Raw genomic sequence first — 21,685 nt, 5'->3', positions numbered from 1 at the left:
CTGTGATCTTAAACCCCCAGTACAAAGAAAGAGAAACAAGAGGGCAGGTATGTTGTCTGAAATATTGCCAAGTTCTTTAATAAACTAACTTAAATTTAAATTGGTATCCTTTTAAATTTGGCAGTTTTGCTCGATACTGTGCAAACCTAAGAATTTTGTAACAGTGCGTTGGGTGAATCAGTCCCTTTTTTTGTTCTGATAGTGTTTTAAACTGTTTCACCTTGTGAGTGGACAAGTCTGACACAGAGGCCCTGTATCCAAGTATCCTGAAAGATCATATATATCCTCCTGCTTTGCTCCTTCAAGACCTGAAGAGGCTCCTGTGATCACATTGTATGATATGCTACAAAGAACACCATACAAAATGACTCAGGTCGGGCCTGGATCAGTGTGTTACCCAAGCATGGGTAGCATAAGCTAAGGCATACTGCTGAGAAGACCTTCGCTCTTGAATCAAAGGATGGAGGGTCTGTCCTACAAAAGCTATTTCAGACATAAGTTGTTGGGACTGCATGAAATGTGTGTCTCGCTTCTACTCTGAATATTGGCAGAGGTTTTTCAGGTTGGAAGTGCATTTGCACTACAAATATTTATTTCTCAGGTGAAACTGAGGATTTCTAAAATAAACATATAGTGTTGTATCTCCTCCATCATCCCTAAGATGTGCCAGTTATATACTGTCCTTCACACCGTTCTGCTAATGTCTAAGCTGGTGGCATGCACAGAGAGTTGCAGAAACAATCGCAGCACTTAGACTGATTGATGTTATCTGTTTAAATCTATTTTAAATGATGAATCAACTAGGATCACAATGAAAATAAAGCTGTTTCTGCCTTCCAGGACTATTCTACTCAGTCCTAATTCCTATAACTATGCATTTGTATCACATGTGTCTAATACACATATTCATACAGTATTTCCATATTTGTTAATTCCCTTATACATATAGTTCCCTATATATAGTAAACTATATTTAACCTAAAAAGGGCCTGGCTGATTCACATCCTCTCAGTCTGGCAGCGGAGCATCACCTCTTGGACCAGAGAGACACAGAGAGTCACAGCCTGCTCCAGTTTTATCGTCATCAATACCAGTCCACTAGGCAAAAGAAAAGGAACAACTAAGATATTTCACAAAACTCAGCAAATATCTCTCAGCTTTCACCTTTTTGACACCCTTTGGCCCCTAATGTGACCCTAAACTTATAATTTCTAAGAATCTAGTTCCAAGAATGTGTTCAACTCTTAATAAATGAACTCTACCTTTAGTGTCACCTATCTGAACTGATAAATACAAATGGACTCAGAAGTAATAAACCTAATCAAAGAAGGCGTTTTATAAACACTGAAGTGAAGCGGAGCATTTTTATTCAGAATTATTAGAGAGAAACTTATACTGATGAAAAATTAAAATACAATGCGAAACTGAACTTTTTGAGATATATTAAACAGCTGCATATTTTATATATTAAACCACAGAATATTCCATAGAACAATGGTGCCCTCTTTAATGAAACTCTATTAAAGAAACAGACCTGTCAAGGGAACACATTTTTATATCCAGTTAGGTTTTGTATTTAACAGATTCCCACTTTGTATATTTTTCTGTGGTAGCTACTAAGTAAAATATATATACTCTTGAATATTTGCTTACTTCTGGAATGGGAAATTTCCACACAATTTAGTGACTTAAGAACTGATTCTAATCTAATAAAAAAAAACCACCTTTGGGAATACTTACTGTCACTCAATCTGTGGAACAATAGCCCTTGTTCTTTTAGGGCATCATCCAGTTCCCAGAGTCTTTTCACAGATTTCAAGGGGGGCGGAACTGCACCCTGGAGCCACCAGTGTGCCAAATTGCTGATCTGACTGATGCTTGGGCTTCGTTAGACCTTTTGAAGAACTGCTCTGTGAGTTTATCAGTGATTACTCAGTCACCCTTTCTTTCTTTCTTAAGTAGATTAATAATAAAGGAGACTAATAATTAAGGTAGTTGAAGTTCAGGAAGAAGCATGGGAACGCTCAGATAGAACATCTTGTCACTGTTCCTTGACAAGCTACAGTACATCTGAGGTGCTCCCACTGACTGTGGACATACTGTTAGCGCATGCAAAGGGCAAGGCAATGCAGCTTGGCTGTCAGGGACAGAGCATTTAAAGCTAAATTCCATTATATTTGCAATAGGGAAGACCGCATGCATGAAGAATTATAGTAACTCCATTGATACCTTTTAACTTGTTGACTTGTTTCCAACGACACCTGGACAGGCTGGAGAGCTGGGTCGAGGGGAATCTCAGGAAATTTAACAAGAGCAAGTGCAAGGTCCTGCCCCTGGGGAGGAACAACCCAATGCACCAGTACAGGCTGGGGGCTGACATAATGGAAAGCAGCTCTGTTGAGGGCTGGGAGTGCTGGTGGGCAGCAAGCTGACCATGAGCCAGCAACGTGCCCTTGTGGCCAAGAAGGCCAACAAAGGCCTGGGGTGCATTAAAAGGAGTCGGCCAGCAGTTCGAGAGGGGTTATCCTCCCCTTCTACTCTGCCCATTTGGAGGCCACATCTAGTACTGTGTCCAGTTTTGGGCCCCCCAGTTTAAGGACGTGGAACTACTTGATCAAATCCAGCGGAGAGCTATGAAGATGATGAGGGGACTGGAGCATCTCCCTTCTGAGGAAAGGCTGAGAGACTTGGGTTTGTTCAGCCTGGAGAAAAGGCTGAGGGGGGTTTCATCAATACCTACAAATATCTGAAGTGTGGGTGTCAGGACAATGGGACTAGACTCGTTTCAATAGTGCCCAACGACAGGCCAAGGGTCAATGGGCACACGTTGGAACACTGGAAGTTCCAGCTAAACATGAGGAAAAACTTCTTTCCTGTGCGGGTGCCAGAGCAGGGGCACAGGCTGCCCAGGGAGGCTGTGGAGTCCCTTCCCTGGAGACATTCAAACCCCGCCTGGACGCGTTCCTGTGCCCCCTGCTCTGGGTGTCCCTGCTCAAGCAGGGGGTGGGACAAGATGATCTCCAGAGGTCCCTTCCAACCCCTCCCATTCTGTGATTCTGTGATTCTGTGACTAGCTGTTGCCACCAGGGGTTTAGGCACCTCTCAGGTCCACAGTGCTCTGCTGGCCATACATACAGGTATGTGCCCTTTAAAAGGTTTTGAAAAAGAAGACACACAAAATCACAAGTGTCCCACACAAATGATATCCCTAATATCAACTATCATGAGAGAATGCAATGCTTCTGAATAATTAGGAGTTTGCAAGCCAAAGGGCAAGCAAAGGTCATAAATTTCTTCCCAATTGCAATAAATAAATAGCAGCAGCCTAGAAATTATGTTTTACCACTCACAGAACCACAGAATAATTTAGATATGGAGGTTATCTGGTCCCAGCCCCTGCCCAAAGCAGGTCTGAATCCAAAGCTAGACCATATTGCTCAGTGCCTTTTCCTACGAAGGTTACGAATATACCCACAGATGGAAGTTTAACAACCTTTTTATGGTATTGGTTTCTAATCAACAATTATCATAAATTGGCAATGCTTTCCGAAACCCTAGCTTGGTAGATAAAATTGTTATTCTTGGCCTCTCAACTAAAACCCAGAGTTCAACCCCAAACCTGATACAGGTTTTCATTTACAGATTTTTTTCTGAATGATTGAAATAATTCAAAATGTCTTCGCAACTTAAATCCACAAGCAAAGTTCCAATCTGGGTAGTGTATTAGGCATTATTTTAATATTAGGAAGTGCAGAAAAGATTTAAAATATAAGGTCCAGATCATTGTTCAGCTTAAATCAGCATTTTTTCCTTTGACCTAGTAGATCAGCAACTTTATTACCCATCTCTGCCATTTTTCATGGAATTCTCTTCCTCTTCTGTACTATCCTGTTCAGTTATGAAAAAACAGTAGGAATAGCTCTACTCCACAACTTAAAACACATTTTTCATTATTGTTTTATCTGCTGTAGGTGTGTTGTAACAAAATTTCTTGTCAATGTGTTGCAGAAAGCTAGTTCCTGACCGTTTCACTTACTGTGATTCCCGCTGTTTTCTCACCTTTTAAAATGATAATAGAAAGTCAATCAGAAGTTATTTGCAAATACCTCCCATAGTACCTGATTCACAGCAAGGTGATTAGAAAGAGTGATGGCTATTTAATGAAGATCAGAAAGTGTTGCTGATACCAGCTTCCCTTTCCAGGTTCTTGAAATACTTGTCCTGTGAGTAGCACTGTAGGTGTGTGCAAGTATAAGAAGTAGACCCACATACGTGCATGTTCGCTGTATGAAAAATGCAAGATGCCACAAAGTCTGTAGCTGGAAAATGTCCTCTCGTCTGTTGTCCCCTGAGGCCAGAACAGCACTAGCTGTGTAATCCCTGGCAGATGCTTGTTCTTAAAACTTAACAGCGATGAGGATTCATAGCCTCTATCTTATAAAATATTCTATAAAATGGCTATGAAATGTTCTGGCAATGTAAAGAGGCCGTATACACCCATTATACTTATTTCAGCATCTTTTTACATTGGCACAGCGAGATAAAATATCTATAATGTAAATGAGAATACATGTACTGGATTCTAAAGCCTTTACTTACAGAGGATGGGAAAAGGTTCTTCTTTGTCAGAGTATACAAATCCTGAATCATTTAGTGCCTTTGCACAAAACTTACTGACTGGACCACTCCAACACAGTGGTACAAGTTACATTGTACCTCAAGCATTTCCTTGTGTTAAGGGATAGATGAATATTCATACTCACAAAATCCCTTTGCCATAACAAAACAGCACTTTTCCTGAGGAATGCCTGTACAAGGGGGGTAATAAGAAAGGAAGAAAGGCATTTTGTGGAACAGTTTCCCTACTCAACATTTTCTAGTTGTGCGTATATTGCTTTCATTCATCTGTACCTCTGCTGAAGCTGAGCACTTCACTGAAACATCTCATTCTCTTCACCACTTTATTTACAGAGAAAGACGAGCCTTAAACCATTTAGTCAAGTTTTGCTGAAATTTTTTCTTATGTGATTTTTCCTTAACTGTTTGTTTTCATTTCTTCACATAAGACTTGCAGTATGTGAGATGTTTGGTTGCCAGCAAAGAACCTTGATTATCAAAGACAATGCCGCTATAGAGTACAAATGTACATTTATATGACATTTGGCTCAGTTTCTTCCAGAAGAAGATAAGTGAGCAGTTGTCCTTGGGCTAGCCGTTAAAATGGATTCCCCAGATAAACTCAGTAATGAACAAGGCCAGCACTTCTCACAGCAGTGAGTGCAGAGACCTGATTGTAGCTTCTTTTTTAGCCCTGTTAGATGGTCAACTACTTAGAGCAAACACAATATCAGGAAGGGAAACAGACATGGACAAGGCTGGATTCAGGTAATACATGAATGGAAGATGTGCAAGCCTCTGCCCTGTCCTATTATTCACATTGGGGGTAGACATACAAATGGACAGTGAGTATTTGCTAGGTGGTTGTGGATATGCTTCATTTCCATTTCTTCCTGCTCTTTCAGGTTTTGTGTGTACATGTTACTCTGACATAAAACTTTCCTGAAGGGTGAACAGTAGGAGACCAAATTGTATACCTAAATACAGATACCTAGTGCTGTCCTTAGGTGTCCAGGTGTGGTGGGTGGCCCAGACCAACAGCCAAACGCCCACCCACCCACTTGTTCACTCTCCCCTCAGCAGGATGGAGAGAAAGTAGAAGGCAAAAAGACTCACAGATCGAGATAATGACAGTTTAATAGGGAAAGCAAAAGCTGTGTGCACAAGCAAAGCAAAAAGAGGAATTTATTCACTGTTTCCCATTGGCAGGCAGATGCTCAGCCATTCTGAGGAAAGCAGGGCTTTGTCAATGGTTACTTGGTAAGACAAATGCCATAACCATGAAAGTCCACCTCCCATTCCTCCTTCTTTCCCTGAGCTTTTATTGCTGAGCACAATGTCGTGCAGTATGGGATATCCCTTTGGTCAACTGGGGTCAGCTGTCTCAGCTGTGTCCCCTCCCAGCTTCTTGTGCACCCCCAGCCTCCTTGGTCAGAGTGGGAAAGAGAGAAAGCCTTGATGCTGTGCAAGCTCTGTTTACAAATAGTAAAACACCAATGTGTTATCAGCACTGTTTCAGCCACCAATTCGAAGCACAGCACCATACAGGTGGCTATGAAGAAAGTTACCTCCATCCCACCCAGTTCCAGTACACCAGGGTATCACAGGAGGTTGGCATGTAAGACGCAGGACCTCCTGAAGCCTGCAGCCTCCTGAGGCAGCAGAAAAATGCCAAGTAGGATGCCCTGAAACACTTAAGGCAAAAATAGATACCTATTTTAGGCATACCTATGTTACGTATCACTTTGGGTCTTGCCTTTATCTGATTCCTCTTAGTTTTTTAGTTCCCATGAAGCCATATTGCTGCATTGTGATGATCCCTGATTGATACCACTATTGAGGGGAAAAACAGCTTCAGAACATAGCAAGCACTTATCAGGAAAATGTACATGAAGGTATGTACATGTGGATATTTGTCTATCAAGGCACTGATAATCATCTTTTAGCCCAGTTGAGCCCGTTTCTAATCCTGCCAGAGATGTTGTTATCACATACTGTAGATCACTTATAGAGGCCGTATATCTTCCACAGCAAATTCTACCTAGGTATGAAGCATATAGGCAAAGAAGCATTAAGTAGTAATTAATTTCCAGTCCTGGAACACGACTTTGTGTATCTAGTGCAAAGGGGCAGTTTTGACACGACATCTTTATGTCTACTCTGTTAGTATCTCTGAAATGTGTGCTAGCAGCCAGATAGGAGTTTAGATGCTGAAGCACTTTTGGTGCTCTTGATTTCAACTCTAAATCCATATAAACATTGTTTCTAGTGGAGGATTTATTTGCTATAAGCTAAGGAGGTGAATGTAACATTCATAGTCCAGAAGAATTATAACTCTTGACATCCTTTTACTGGCTGGCAGGTAGCATTTCTGGTTTAGTATTGCTTCAGAAAGGATTTAAGCAGGAAGTATGTAATAATGAGAGGACACGTGGAATTTACCTGTCTAGATGACTCTATCTGCACAGGGTAACCCCGTCTGGCGGTATAAACCTCTGGATGCACAAGAGGTGGATCTCAAGATTTAATCCCACAAATAAGTTAGCTTTCCATTTCAAAAAGAGGTATTTGGAAGTGTGGGACATTCACCTTTGACTTGTCCAGGGGTGCCTCTGCTGCTATGGAAATACAGCAACTTTACCAAGAAGCCTGTCCCACCCTTCCCTAGATGAGATGGCTCCGGTTGCAGGTCAGGGAGATCACTGCCCACAGCCTCCGTAGTGAAACTCTCCCACCTAGGCAGGCCCTTGCTTTCAAACCGTTTGATAATTTATTAGCACCTAAATGCTGTTGAAAAACACATTATTCATAACTTTAGCAGCGGAGTAAGTGTTAAATGGCTGGCAGGAGGGCTATCTGCAGGAACATGACTAGTGTTTAACACCTAATTATCACTTTCCAGTGTCCTCTGGCTAGATAATTGAGAACTGCTATATGGAAAGGTTTCAGAAAGATTTTGGAAATGTAATTACGTAGCTCACAGAAAATTAAGCTGTAATAAAGCCTCTTTTCTGTCCTTTTGAAAGTGTTCTCTGTTTTCCTATTTTCTAGAAACAGAAATCGGCAGAGGCAGGGTCAGTTGTTGTTACACAAAACAGCAACAATCATGTCTCAGCTCTCTGTCTGTAGAAGAGGTCGTGACATATTTACTGCAAAACATGACCAAACATGATATCAAGTGAGAAGAGGTACTTGGCAATGGCATATGACAAGCGGGTGGCAAAACAGTATGAAAAAAATAGGGGAGGCTTCTTTCTTGCCATCAGCTCTGTCCTTTCTAGGCTGCATGGAGGAGCTGGTGATGACTGTAAGAAGTCGTGGATCTGGGTGAAGGAGTATGAAAAAGGCCTGAAAGAGACACTACCAAGCCCACTGCTGCCATTGGCAGTCCTATCAGTGAGCTCTGTTGATAAAATTTGGAAACTCTTGAGTGGAGGTAGGAACTATTTATATTCCGCTCTCCCCATTTTCACATCGCTCCACGCCAAAGATGGAAACATTGTTTGTTTTTACTTTGCTATCTGCATTTATTTATAGAGAGTTTATATCCATTTATTCTTCTGTCAACATTTTCTTCAGCTTCAAGTAGATTTATTTTCCTGATGCCTGTGTTGCTTCTGTATATTTAAAGAATAACTACATCTTTGCTCTGTTTTTAAAATCTAGATCAACACGTTCTAGACTGTACAGGTGCTGATCGTGTCCTCCTATAAAAAACAGACCTTGTTCCTGTCACAGCTTAAATTCATATTTACTGAACATGGAGATTCAGAAAGGTTTTGAAATAATCCAGTTGCACATCTTTTCCCAGCAACATTATTACTGTTTGCTATGGTCCTGCTGGAGCTATTCCTTGTTGTCTAATATGCTGTACCCGGAAAAAGTTTTCATGAGAAATTACCAAGAGAAATCAGAGGAAGAAGCTCCTGGAAGGACTGGTGGTCTGCTGGGATCTGGAGGAAATGAGTTGTGAGCTGGAAGGTTGAATGGCTCCTCTCTCACAGTGAAGATTAACGGGATAACTCAGCTACTGATTAAAGGCAGCTAAAAGGGGGATTATCAACAGTAAGGGACCAGCGCATGCACTTGCTCTTTTTGGCAAGTTACTTTCTGAAGCTAAAGAGGAGTGAAATATGTGATATAGAAAGTAATTGTTTTGGTAAAATAAGAACTGTAACATGGAGATGGACATATTTCACTGCCATGCTGTCTAGGTCACACACCTGTGCTCAGTAATTTCCATAACTGTTACCACTGATAGAACCTGTGCTGATGGGACAGCTAGGGCTCCAGAACTTGCCAATTTTATGCTGAAGTCTCCAGACTTTGCTTAAGGGAGCAAGGGCCTCCTCATACGTATCTGTGATGGCAAAGCCTTGGAATGTCAAAATCAGTCCTAAAACGAGCGACAGGATATATGACAGGCTGATTACAGAAACGTGTGTAACTATGTCACGTGGCAAACTTCTTTAAAGAGTGCACACAATCCTCTTTCCACTGCAAAATGATCTAAAATCAGACTTTTCTGAAACCTGGATTTTTATGCATTTTATTGCAGAGGTCACAGTATACAAATATCTGCTATATAAAACAGAATAACAGTTCAGAAAAAAAGATGATACTTTAACTAATTTGTACAGTAATACTGACACTTCCGAGTCAGCAAGTCTGAGGCTATAAAGTTGAATCCTAATATTTCCATTTAGGCTGATGCTTGACAGCATTAGAAAAAATGGTGATGTCAAAAGGACTACTGTTCCTGTGGCTGACAAGGAAACCATTTTATATAATTGTTTCAGCCTACAGAAGAGGGTAATTCCTTTGGACGTTGCTGGTTTTATTTTCATAAAGAGTGAATAAATTATCTCAGTCCCCTGGATCAGAGGATGTTAAGTTCAAATCCTGTCACTGGAATAATCACTACAAAATAGTTCAGTGTTGATTCTGCAATTTGTGGGTAGTTTTGGTGGGAAGGGCATTTTTCCAAGTTTGCTCTCCTGATGTGTTGAAATTACAGAAAAACTGAATTGTCAAAAGGGTGGCCAGGATAGTCAAAATGGCAATTGGCTGAAATATGCACAATAAAAAGCAGACTAAATTCAATAAAATACTAGCCTGCCGTTAGATTTTAATCTCTACAAAAAACCTATGACAACATAACTAGATCTGGCTATTTTTATGATTCTTAAGGTGTCTCCCTTACAAGTCCTAGGTAAAGACTCTGTATAATTGTTAGGAAATCTCACACTGGGTTTCTGCAAAATTTAAATATGTTCTATTGTGAGGCTGTGCTTCATCGGAGGTTAGGGAAAATAACGATCAGACTTATCAAAACATCTGGTCACTATTACTTTATCCAATGTGGAATTATTTTACTCAATTCACATTTCTATAAGGTTTAAATTTCAGATTTATCAAATTTTTATTTTAGTATTATTTGTGATCAATTATTTAGAAAGTGAAAAGCAGGTGCTTATTAGTTTACAAACAATGTTATGGACAAAATAATCAATAAAACAGAGCAGAAACACAGAAATAAGAATCCCCCTCATTTCTACTGATTAATTACTATTAATACATGATGATATTATGAAAATGTCTTTTTGTGTTCTTCTAGTCTGTCCATCCTTGTCCTTGAAGAATCAAAAAGGTAGTTGTAGGTTTTCTGAGGTTTTGTAAGGGTTTTTTTGGGTGCTTGGTTAGAAGTGTAACACTACTGATCTCAGCCAGTGTGGGATCACCACTGTAAACCAACTATCGGCACCTTACCACTCTGCCATTGCACACGCAGCAGATGCAGAAAGCACAGCAAATGAAATGTAGGTTCATTTGATACGCAAACTGGACTTCTATTGATTGTTTCCTTTTTTTTTAGGGCAAAAATAGGAATATATTAGCAGAAATTCTCCTAAGCAAGGTATAAAAATATTGATGAGAAATTTCCTTTTGCCCAGCTAATGAGAAGGTAGAAAAAAGCTTTTGAGTTAGTCCTTGATGATGAAATGATAACTGCTGGGCCACCGTTCCCCGTGGTGTTGTCTCCACTAGAATGAGTGGGATTTTATTTAGATTAATTTTGCCTTAAGTCTTTAAAGGCTGGCAGCAGGTAAAATGGTGCTCACTAATATTTACAATATTTCTGTGTATCATAAGAAATGACCTTTCTGCATCTTATTCCTTTGGCTGTTTTTAGGCTAAGCAATTCTTTTCATGGACAGTCCATTCTCAGGAACGTGCAAGATCCATGTCAGTTATAACAACAGAGAAGTCACAGAGATTTGAGTGGTGAGTAGCTCACTGTTTTGTTATGGTTGTGGCTAATTACTCTTCAAGCTCTGCTACTTCACAGGGATTTCTCTCTTAGGGTCTCTAAACAGAAATCTGTTAGTTTTGGCAGCCTCTGGTCTGCTGTGTAACATTCATCAGTGTCTTTCTTTGGAGTTTCAAAGGCAACACTTACATGTAATGGTTTTGCTGTGAAACAAAACAGAGGAGGAGTATTGTGGTGTTGAAAACACATTTCACAGAGTTGTTACAGTTATTTTGGAAGGATGCCCTTTATTTAATTAATCTTTCTGCATTTTCTTTTTGCATTTTCCCTCACAATTTTATTATTCCCTGAAGGACTTGGTCCCTAGAGCCAGCTCCAGGGAAAGGTCTGCTGGATTAGATTGTGGTGCCTTCCACCTGGTGTATTTCCATGAGCCCTTCATGATTAGCAGTGTGCCGTGCAGGCCTACTGCGAACGATCAAATGATCTGTTTTCTCTTCCCTTGAGGTGAACCACATTCGCTTGTATAAGAAAGCAAAACCGCCACAGTAGACCTGAAAAGCAGCCTACTGCTTTGGAGAGGGCTCTAATAGGCATTGATGTAAAACCCTGACCCCTGTTAACGTGATTCTATTGCCATGAAGTCTCCTTTGGACATTTATTTATTAGGCATGCATTTATTATATAAGTAGGTGATGCCAGCATGCTCTGCTGGATTAAAGCTTGTTGAGCTAAATGATTATTCTAGAAAGATTTATTTTCCTCTGAACGTAATTGCACACCAGCCCAGTGAAATGAGCACAGTGGAAAATCTCACTCCACCACTTTGATGGACTAAGCTGGTGCCATCCACACTCTGCAGACAAGGGCTAAAGAAACTGGGACGTTTTCATAACGTCACTGAATGACAGCTTAGGTGTTAAGTAATTTCTGTGGTAGACGAGCACCTGGAAGCAAAGGAGGAGTTTGTCTTTGGCAGAGCTATGGCTGAACTCATTGTCCAAGCTGGGATCTATCCAGACACCTCATGGCTTTGGCTACATCTAAATAAACAGCTTTGAATGCTGACTTAGAGATATTAATGGGTTTCTTGCATCATTTATGACTATGTGTAGTGGCAATTGTGCTACAACAAATCCACCACATAAATCAGGTGTGTATTTTGGCATGGTCAGTCCTGCATGGAAGACAGCTTTTAAGTAAGGAAAAGTTGCCTCATAAATGTCAGTAAGATACTCACTCCATTAGACTCCAGGAAAAAGAGAAAAACCCCTAGCAACACAGCAGTGTTACCATCCATGAATATTGATGAACTATCAGGAACTGAATGTACATTCAAAATAACCTTTTGTCGTCAGTACTATGCAGTCTGAGAGATTAAAAATTATGTTGGCATCACTTTCTTTTATTGTGTATAGGGCTTATTTACACCTATATGTGCATACTTGTCACCTGGTAACCTAACTGCTGTTTATTTAAACTGTTTGATGGATGATATATATTTAATATTTGGTTTAAGCTCTATTTGCAAGCTAGCTACTGGCTGAATATAGCTGTAGTGTAAGATTGAAAGGAAGGGGGAAATCACATGAAGGAGAAAGAATGCCCTCATTTTCATGCCTGATGTATGTGTATCCTCATTACCATAAGTGCATTTGTGGAGAGGTGGAATGATTTTAACAAAACATAACCAGTGACACAGTCACATACAACAATTTTTTAAGCTACTGATTATAGCCTTGAGCTCTCATTTGTTTTTCTTTGCTAGTAAAGTCTGCATGAGCTCAAAGGCTAACAGGTTTTTGAGAACTTAGAAGAACGATTTCTACTTATTTTGATTTAGAATATTGGCAATTTTGAAATGAGGTTGAAATTCCAAATGCTTCACTGAGTTCTGCAACCTAGATCCATCTTGCATATCTGGAGCCATTTAGCAACTAGGACCCTTTAGATGCCCAACAGTCAGTGAAAAAAGACTCTTCCAGGGGACAGTTCAGAAGCTGCATCACACTCTGGAACCTTCCCTCCATCCACTGGCCACAGGAGGAACATAAAGACACGTAGGCTCCTCTGTCTTGGTTTCTGGGGTTAAATGCCTGAAATTAGATGGCTTGAATCTGAGTTTGAGTAACAGGAAACAGCTAGGGAGGTAGATTTTGTGAAAAAAAAAAAAACAAAACAAAAACCCACAACTAAAAACAACAACAAAAAAAACCCCAGACTTTTTCCTCATTACTTTTTGTCCCCTCCTTTTCAAAAAAAAATTTCTAAGATGCTTCATAGGTCAGATCATTTTTTACTGGCTTATAAGAAATTATCTCTGAGACATCTCATTTATAGGTTCTGTTCTTCCAAGATCAGGCTGTGACCTGGACATTCAGTATATGTGATGCCAGAGTCTAGACCAGCTTTTTGAGCAAGTTATATCAGCTTAACCAAACTGGAGCTGCCTTCTTTGAGAATCTACGCTACAAATCCTTGCTATAGAGCAAAATACATTTTTCTTTTTTAAAAAACATGAGCAAACATTCTATCAATATAAATATTTCACATAAATAAACCTAACTTTTACAAATATTTCCTTTATCTACAAATAGTGCTCTGAGAGGCTCCCCAGTTCTTCTGGGGGCTTCTAACAGCCAATTATCTGTGTTTAACAAAAAAACCCCAAGACTCCAAAGCACAAAATTGTCAAAAAATAACAACTTGCCACACATCCCAGAGTATCCTCTTCAAGCAAGACAAGGTGACCTTTTGGATGCTATAATTTCTAAGATCTTAGCCATGGCAAGCAGAACTTGAAGCTACACTTCACTCTTTGCTGCCTATTAAACACAACCAGCATATATTGCAGTAGCAGAAAACGCAATACAACACTCAGTGTGTGCCTTTCAAAAAGCCCCCACCAAGAAATGAGTCCTTTGGGAATCACAACTGTCTGTGGAAGCATATAAAACCCAAGCTCTGTGATTTGGTGGCTTCATTTGAAAATGACTTGTGTTTCTTTCTCACTGAATGGCAATGTAAACTGCAAACACAGAGTGTGTCCACTTTGAAGGCTGTCTAGCTCTCGAGTGTCTTGCCAGTTCTTGTAAAAGCTGGGCCTGTGTTATGAATAGGGCACTGCTCTGCAGATCCCAGGGCAGCAGAAGCAGGTTTCTCCAAACTGCTTCAATCAGCAAGGGGTCATTTCCCTCCGTGGGGAGAGTGAGGCAGGTCTTAAGATGGACTCACTTTTTGACCTCCCTCGTTATTTATGAAGTCTTCTGGGAACACACTCTTTATGTTTGAATTTCAAATGAGGAGTAAGATGAGCAAATATATTTGCTTAGCATACGGCTACAAGTTGTCATTAGAAAATAAACCTGTGGGAGGATGCAAGATGGATGTGGTAAAGACTGGAAAAAGATAGTTTGGGTGGGATACACCTTTATTTCTGGTTATAGTCACTTCTGATCCAGACAATGATAAGCATTTGGTGCCTAGCTGTGGCCATGCAATTGAGTCCAGTGTCCCATGAGTTCAGCAGGATGGTTCGGATGCAGCTGTCCATGCTGGATCGGTATCTAGCGCCTGAAAGAAAAACACTCCTTGTGGGGGAAACCTTGCTTTATAATCTAGTGAAACATGGTAAGGAATGGGTTGCTGTAACAAAAGGTAAAGTGCGAAAATAGTCCCGACTGCTCAGCAAACTGTGATTTCTACTTTATGCCTTTTGGCAGCTTCATGCTTTTTGCTTTCTCCTACATTACCAACATACATAAAACTCAGACTCCTGGATTTCTGGCATATTAGCTGTTTTTTACTGAGGGTTAGCTTGAGTTGTTCAGGCTGCGTTTACCTTCAGTACAGCATCACCTGTCTCCCCAGTAGACCCCAGGGACACAGTTGTGTTCACTGTCAGTGGGGATTGTTCAATGCTATTATTGAAATCCATCCCTGGGAACAAGACTTGAGCCGTTCAGTGCCTTCAAAGACCCTTGACTCTCTACATGCCTCCTTGCTTCTCAAGTGCTAATGATGGCAAGATTTGGCCAGGCAGACTGGATTAGTCCAAGAGTATTCTGTAAACGTGGTACTGTTTTCTGTCATGCAGAGATATACTTTTTGTTGTGGAGGCTCTGTTACCTCTGAGTGGTTTCTTTTATAGAACAGGTTTGATATGAAAATGTTATTAAAGGTTGTACACTTTGTGTGGTATGAATGCTGTTTCAAAATCTATTTTAATGATGGTTTTGCCTTCTTAAGTTTCTAAACACAAGTGTTCTAAATATTTAAGCACTGTATAAAATTAATTTTTATTGATATTCATAAATATGGCAAAGCCTTTCTACTTTGGATCAACATTTACGCTTTATTTTTATCTGTTCTTCTTACTTTCACTCATTATCCCTTTAGGTCATTTAAATTAACTGCATGATATATTCCCCCAAATCCCCATATCTCTGCCTTCACCCAAACTAGCATCTTGAAAGCTGAAAGAAGAATTTGGTTGCGAACAGAGCTGTACAGCTAAAAATCTCACCTTGCAGAGATACAGAATAAATGTGGCCCCCCTCTCTCCTGTAGCCTTTGTCCATTTGCACTTGGAATAAGGTGCCTTGAGAAATCAGGTGAAGACAGGACAGAGGTACCAGGCACACTGACATTGGGGCAGCCCTTTTCCCAACCTCACTGTACTACATGCTGCAGCTCTTAGTGGGACTAGCAATGCCAGGACACAGCGGTGTTTGGAGTATATGTGGACCTGTAGTCATTATGGCATCTGCTGGGTGAATGGACAGATACAGAGACAAAAACCTCTAACCAAAATGTCAGGCAGTATAAATAGCATTATACACACCTCAGGAGATCTCCTTTTACACTATGGGGCTGCACCAATTCTGCTGGTCATAATTTGCTCTTGGTTTAGTCACGGTATAAAACTATTTATAGACAAGCACTTCATATTGAAACACCTCTTATGAGCACTATCCTCTTCTCATTCAGAGGAAAAATGCATATTTAATAACAAGCTTGATTACAGCTTTTCCCAAGTAATGTTCAGATGCTTTTTTTGACTTATGTCCAGTTTTTGTGCTAAATGGAGAAAGCGAAGTAAGCCATTGCAAACCGTTGTCTTTACCCCATTTCTTGTGTTCTGTCCTTTTTTCCCATGCTATCCCATATTTGCACCAGGGAGTCAGACAGGATCATCACAACATTCTCCTTTTGTCTATAAATCTCATAAATCTACGATCTATTTTTTTGCCTTGGTTTCTGTCATATTTAATTAGTTAAACAAATTTATGCCAAAACATTGTTGGAAAAGGACTCTTTCAAATAATGAAGTGCTTCTTAAAATCACATGAGAATTCTGTAAGATGTCCATTAATCCAATGAGTTACTGAATGAGTTAGCATTCAGTTCTGAAAGAGACGTTGCAAATGTAAGACAAAAGCTTGAGCTGAGAACAACATCGTTCTGAGGTAATTCTTAATATTTCAGTTTTTCACTGTGCTGAAATACAACTAGAAGTTAAAATCACACCCATTTTTTGAAACATAATTAAAAGCTTGCACCAAATTGCAAAAGCCAAAATTTTGGTATAAAGCAATCAAAATTTTCTAATGAAAACAACATTTGTTTTAAAGCTCTGATCTTGGAGGATGTATTAACAAACTGTGGGAAACAACAAATTACTGAACATTGCATCTTTGGCCAGCTTCTGGTTGCATAATTGCAGGCTGACTCTGTAGTTTCAGAGGAGATGGCATGTCTTCCCCCTGCTTCCTGTTTACATGCACACAGTTTCACCATGAACTAGATTTCATTGATACCTGGGTACGATCCCATATCACAGGACCTGTTTAAGGATGAAAGGCAGTAAATGAAAAGTATCAGCCTTTTTCTTGCTCAGAGAAGCCAGAGAAATGTTGTCAGCATTCTCTGCTGTGCAAGGCATAGAGTCAAGCCCTTATAATCTTCCTGAATGTGGCAGCAACTCCTTTGCTATAGGATTTCCTGCTATGTAATTGAAATGTTTGCCTCAGACGAGGAATTTACTTCCACCAGGCACCAATCTATCCTTACATGCCAGACTGGCAGCTTCCTTTGTTGTTTTGAAGAGGCTGGAAATTCTTTCAGGAATTCTTTCAGACCTGTGGGACTAAGCCTACTATTTAGTTACTTTCAATTGTATCTTTGTGGGATACTGAAGGTTGAACAATGCCATTTCAAGAGCCCAATTCTCATTCTTCTTTTCTTCATTATTTCTTACATGCTGCCAAGTCATAACTGTGACCCTCTTGCAGTAGGTGTTCCTTAAGCATTTGCACAGTCTCTCTCCCAAAGAGTTTGTAATTTAGCACAAAGACTTAGTCAAGGCAAGATTAAAGGGGAAAAACTCAGAGGGAAATCACTTAGATGGGGTTGGTATACATTATGTCAAGCAGCACCGGCTATTTACCGAGGTGTTTTCAGTTCCTTTTCTGAACTTCTTCCTGACTCCATATTAATGGTTAAAATCACCATATTCTCATGCATATTCAGGTTTTTCTTCTTTCCTTCTCCCACACAAAATCCATTGACAGATGTTTGTGGATACCACAGACATCACATTGAGTTAAATAATATGGATAAAACAAGCAAAAATACAGCCTCTTGTAAAGAGGGCTCCATCTGATGTCCTGTCAGGAGATTCATTCCCTCCCTTCAGCACAAATTATCAGGGCAATCATGACTGACTTCACAGAGACCAAACCACTAAACAGTTCTTCCTGGCATATTACAAAAGGTTTATTCTGTCCAAGTCCTGTGTTCTTCTTTGGCATCTTCAGTGGAACATGGCAGATTCCCAGCTGGCTGAGTTAGGTACTTGCCATGATGCAGAAGCAAGTGACAGAAGTGATTTTTCAGCCTCTTTCAAAAGAGGTGCTATGGGATGGGCGATGGAGAGCAAGCAGAGATTGGTGGGGTATGGACAAAGCAAGCTTTTAATGTTTTGGAGAAGGCTTGAGGAAGACCTTATTTCAGACTTTCATTATATAAAAGGGGACTCATAAGAAAGATAGAGACTTTTTACCAAAGCATGTAGTGGCAGGACAAGGGGCAATGGTTTTAAACTGGAAGAGGGTAGATTTAGGTTGGACATAATGAGGAAAATTTTATGATGAGGGTGGTCAGATGCCAGAACAAGTTGCCCAGAGAAGTTGTGCCCCATCATTGGAAGTGTTCAAGGTCAGGTTGGATGGGGCTTTGGGCAACCTGATCTAGTGAAAGATGCCCCTGCCCACGGCAGGGGGGGTTGGACTATATGATCTTTAATGGTCCCTTCTGACCAAGACCATTCTGAGATTCTGTGATTCTATGTCTACGTATCCATTAATAAATGTTAATCCTGAAGCTCACTGACCATTTTTAACATTAGCATGTGATGGACATCCAGCCTAAAATGGAAGCCATGTCCAATTTTCATGGATAAGTTAATTTTGTCACAGCTTTCCCCCTGTTTTTGATCTCACAGGTGGCTGCAGACCTCAAGCATAGGTAACAGTCTCTTGGTTCTTGTTCCTGCTCTCTAGCTCTCTGCTTCCTTCTTTTCTGGCCCATAGCTTGGAAGAAGTAATGGATAGGTACCCCAGTAGATAAATAGGAGGAACACTAAGCTGTGTTGCTACCTGCATGGTGCTTTCATACCTGAGGACAGGGCACCTTTCACCTTGTTCTGGCTTTGGGCTACTCAAGGTTGGTCTCTAATTTCTCTGTTGACATTGCCTCATTGTGCAGACACTGTAGTGCAGGCCACTGAAAGTCATGAGGGCTTTGCAGTGTGTATTAGAAAATATGCTAGATGTGGGAAGTAGACAATTTGACTTCTCAGATTTGAGAAATAAGATTAATGTTGTTTCTTTTTCTTGTACTTTTAGAACAAGATGAGTGCTAACGTTTTGTCTCTATCACCTCATAAGCATTAAGTAATTCTCCAGAAATGTGCTAGAAAAAAAATTCAAAATGAACCATGACAGGGGGCAATAAATAATATAATAAGGTTTTTAATTAAGCTGTGGACATTCTGATCCATAGAAGACAGAGTAGATAAGCAGAGAGATGGACAAGTAATACTTTAACAGTGACACATTCCCAAATATTCCTAGAAATACAGGAATGAAAAGCATGTTATAAGTGTGCTGTTGAAAATGCAGAAAGGTCTGCTCATTCCTTGACACCATATGTCTGTTTCTTGTATTAAAGGGTTTGGAAACATTGTTTATGGATATTGCATGACCATGAATGCCAAAAATAATAATCCTATTAAGTTTAGTCCAAATAGCATGTAATGAGATTCAAAATGATATGTTAAATACACATTCTAATAATGAAACTCAAATTGCTTTACAAATAGCATTGGGAGAACATTAGCCTATTTTGATTCTAATAATTACTTGCATCCTGTGTTCCAAATCTATTCAATATGCTTTTCGTAAGAACAAATATTTGTTCTACTAATTGTTCTGCAATTCTCCTGGTTATTTTTAAAAGGCTAAAGAGCTGCACAAGACCAGCAGTTGTCTGTTAGAATAAGATCTGCTTGTTTTTTTTACTTTAATCATCTTACAGTATTTGAAGAAATTAGGTTCTCTAATACTTCTGTCTTTTGTCCAGATTTCAGTTGTCTGTGTTTTGTATACTATCATTAAACCACTTTTCAAGTGAATCCTTGCCAGACTAAACACAATCTTTCCTCGTAGAACATTCCATCCAAACTACACACAACCACCGTAGCCCTTTCTGGATTGTCCTAAGATGTGGATTCTTGATATTTAGACTAGGTACTGTTCCTATTTTATATATTAATTCTTATACAACTATTAAGATATTATCATCATATCGTATTACCAGTTAATAAGCAGGGATGGATACATTTTTCACTGCAGTAAAATGTAAACTATCTATAAAAAGACCATATGGTTTAAATGTTTTAAAATATTGTTTTTAAATAAGGACAGAACAACTATGAATGGGAAAGGAGCTCAGCTTTAGTTTACTTCCGGCTTCACACCGAAACAGCCAGGGATCTCAGTGGGTATTAGAAATGGACCAGAATTGTATAAATGCTACTTTATCCACCCCTTGAAATATTTATTCAGGTTTCTCTCCTTAAGTTTTCTACAGATGTGAAGTCGATTAGTCTTCAGACTTACTGCCCACAATCTCAAAGACCCAGTGTGTGGCCTCCAGCACATGGAAAGATGACCAATGTGCAAAACGCACAGGGGACTTTTCAGATCTGAAGCCAGCAGTCTGAAAAATAAAGTACCTGAGGAAAGTGTGTCTTCTTTCCACTGACAGTGAGATCAGGTTCAAGGAGAAGCTAACTATGTGAGTTAGATAACAAGACAAGGCAGGCAGAACCTCATTGTCTTCATTTTTCTGCACATTGTACTTCTATTTTGTTCTTTTAAAAAGCACATTCATTTCCTTTTGTACCATCCAAACTGAGCTTTTCTGAAGACCACTGTAAACTTATAACTTTCTAACAACTTCAGCTCTTTCTAATTTCCCTTCATTCCACTTAAAAGAAGAAAGGAGAAACTTAGAAAGCAAAAATGCCCAAAACAATATCCTGGCCTTAAAAATATCCTATGTTTGAATGGCAATTCCTTTTTTTCTTAGCTGAGTTGTGTGTAATTCTTTTCACATATATGGAATAGTCCTGGGTATCGTGTACAGCTGGGATTTCTGAATACAAATACAACCTGACTGCATACCATTGAAACAAAACTCAGTTGCTTGGAGAGTCTATTGGCGAATTCCTTAAGTCTCATTAATCACGTATGTGGTGACACTGGAGGGGGCTCTTTACTTTTTTATTTCTCATTTGTCTCTGATATTCCCTGTTTATTACAAAATCCCTTCCTTTTCTGGATTTATAATGTGGCTGTTTTCCATTACAGTTGTATCCTTTCACTCCCAAGTGGAGCCACCCATGCGCGAGAGCTGGGAATCTGGAGCTTTTTGATGAATATCCTTATTCACCACGGAGCAAAGAGACCATGACAGACCTCAGAGATGCTTGATGGTGTGGCCCACCAGGGAGATGACAATTACAGATCGAGACTGCTGATGCTGCTTACACAATCTGATTCCAGTTCCCCTGCAGCAGAACATGTCTGTCCCTCCACTCTTCTTCTCCAAGAAATTTGTGGTTTCTTTTTAGAAATATGCATGTCTAATTAGGAAATTTATGAATTAATCCTCTTTGAGCACAGATTCTGTCTTCTCATGTTGATGTTGAGAGCAGAATTTACAAAGATACTTAGGTACTGAGATGTGTTTGAGGGTAAGGGCCATGATTGTCTCATGGGGTCCAGGTACCGATCCCTTGAACTCATCTTTCTCATTTCCACTTTGCTTGTGCCTGCTACTGTATAAACAGACTGATAATTTAAGGATGAAACTTTCTCCTTAAAAAACTCTCATCTGGATTCCTCTCTTCCCTCTGTGCAGCAGTACATCATGGCCACATACTTTGAAGTGCAGCCATTCCAGGCAGCTTTGTACTCAAAGGTGATGTGCTAGGAACATGGAACAGGCTTGCAGAGGGATTTCACCTTGTGTTCACAGTGTGGTACTTAACACTACTCCAGAGGTCTGCAGTGTATGCTGTCGTTATTGCACAGCTAGCACACTGAAACTCCATTTGATTTGATGTGCAGAGGACAAATTTTGAAGTTCACATGAAAAATATCATAATCATTTTTTGGGTGTCTGATGTCCAGACTTCATTTGTCCAGAGAGGTGAGAGCTGAAATTGAA

The sequence above is a fragment of the Phalacrocorax aristotelis genome, chromosome 3, assembly GCF_949628215.1.
Source record: "Phalacrocorax aristotelis chromosome 3, bGulAri2.1, whole genome shotgun sequence".
NCBI classification, from domain to species: domain Eukaryota; kingdom Metazoa; phylum Chordata; class Aves; order Suliformes; family Phalacrocoracidae; genus Phalacrocorax; species Phalacrocorax aristotelis.
This window is presented reverse-complemented; position numbering follows the sequence as displayed.